The following is a 2,116-nucleotide window of genomic DNA, read 5'->3' on the forward strand; positions in this document are numbered from 1 at the left end:
CCCAAGAGTGATCACGCCAGTCCTTGGTTCTTTCTTTCTTTTCTTTTTTAAAATATATTTTTATTGATTTCAGAGAGGAAGAGAGAGATAGAAGCATCAATGGTGAGAGAGAATCATTGATTGGCTGCCTCCTGCACGCCCCCTACTGGGGATGAGCCCAGAACTGTCATGTGCCCTGACAGGAATAGAACCATGACCTGCTGGTTCACAGGTCAAGGCTCAACCACTGAACCACACAGGATGGGCCAGTCCTTGGTTCTTAAGAACTTGACTCCTCAACTCACAGCCAAAGGGTATGCCCCTGTTTTCCATGAAAATTTCTTAGCATTTGGACTATTGATAAATGACTGCCTTGAAACAATGGGAAGCAGTTTTGTGCTGCACTGGGAATTGTTAGATTCTTGTACCTTTAACATTATAGTGTGAAAGCAAGAACTTTGCACCCAGACCCACCCCACCCCCACTGTCCCCTTATTATCTCATAGCAGAGCAGTTTGATTCAATTAATTTAACTTAAATTCTTGTTCCTGTTGTTGATTAAGCTGTGTATGACCATGGAGAATTTGGTCTTAAGATTTCATAAAATGGGGTGAGATTTTCAGTGCTCAGTATCCCATCCCTTGTTTAAAGGAATGCTTTTTCAATGCCAATAAATGGTCCAATTGCTTTGTAAGTGTGTGTGTTTGTGTGTGTGTGTGTGTGTGTGTGTGTGTGTGTGTGTGTGTGAGAGAGAGAGAGAGAGAGAGAGAGAGAGAGAGAGAGATTCCAAAGTAGGATGAACCATAAACATCACCTATATTTGAAAGATTTTGACCTGGGAAGTGGCAGTTTTGTATGGTTAAATCTAATACCACATCTGTTTTCAAAACTTTAAAAAATAGTTACAGCTCTATCTCCAATATACATACTGTCCTTAAAAAGCACAAAAAAATAGGCAATGCTAAAAATGTGATATCCAAAGCCAGAAAACAATACATTAAAATATTTTATAGGCCCGTGTGTTTTGAGGTGTTGAGGGTGTGAATCATTTATTAAAATACTGTGCTTTCTCCCCAAATTCTACTTTGACAAACTTGTATTGCTTTGAATCATTTGGTGCTTGAATATTATTGAAACTTGTACATTTTAACAGCTAGAAAACGAGCAAGATTCAATTCAAAATGACCTAACCATCTAACTGGCAGTTTTAAAATTAGAGAATTGTTCACAGTCAGACATGGATTTCCTTCTAACTCTGTAAAATGTGATCTAATCCCATCTATTCCTTTTCAAACACTAAAGAGGATTCCTTAAGATAGTTTTGTGGGGGAGGAAATAGCTTTCACTCCTCCATTCTATGTTCTGGACTGTAATAAAAACAAACAGATTACCAGGAAAAAACAAACAAAAGTTTAATAACATGTATACCTCCTGTACATATGGGAGAGATTCAGGAAAACTGACTAATTCCTGAAATGGCCCAAGCCACTACCTCATATACCATCTCCAAGCAAAGACAAAAGATGTTAGAGTAGGCAGTCAGTTACTGGAGGCTACCAGGAAAAGTACAGTAACCAAGAGTATGGTTGTTATATTTAAGTCCTTGCCTTCTCAATGGATAACAGTTCCTAGAAATTTAATCATTCTTCTCTTCCAGGTACAGAGAGAAAGACACCCTTACAAATGGAGATTTTCCTTATAAATTAAGCTAGAGGCCCGTTGCAGGAAGATTGCTGCAAGAATAGGGCTTCCTCGGGCCTATTCCTGCAAGAATAGGGCTTCCTGAGACCGCAGCGAAGCAGAGAAGGGAGCGAAGCCCACCAAGGCGGGCTTTGCTTTCTTCTCCGCTGCTTCGCTCTCTCCCTTCGCCGCTTAGCCCTCGGATCCCTCCCTTCTCTGCCACCTGGGCTCTCTCCCTTCTCCACCGCTTTTCTCCCTCACCAGGTCACGGATCCAAGGCCAGGATCCCCCAGGTAGCGTCGCACTGCTGGCCCCGTCAGCAGTATGCAAATTAGCCACCATCTTTGTTGGCAGTTAATTTGCATATCACACTGATTAGCCAATGGGAGTGTAGCGAAGGTACAGGTATTACCATGTTTGTCTATATAGATAGATGTCTCTACAAAAAGTACTTCTC

Source organism: Myotis lucifugus, unplaced genomic scaffold, assembly GCF_000147115.1.
Source record: "Myotis lucifugus unplaced genomic scaffold, Myoluc2.0 scaffold_192, whole genome shotgun sequence".
Lineage (NCBI taxonomy): Eukaryota > Metazoa > Chordata > Mammalia > Chiroptera > Vespertilionidae > Myotis > Myotis lucifugus.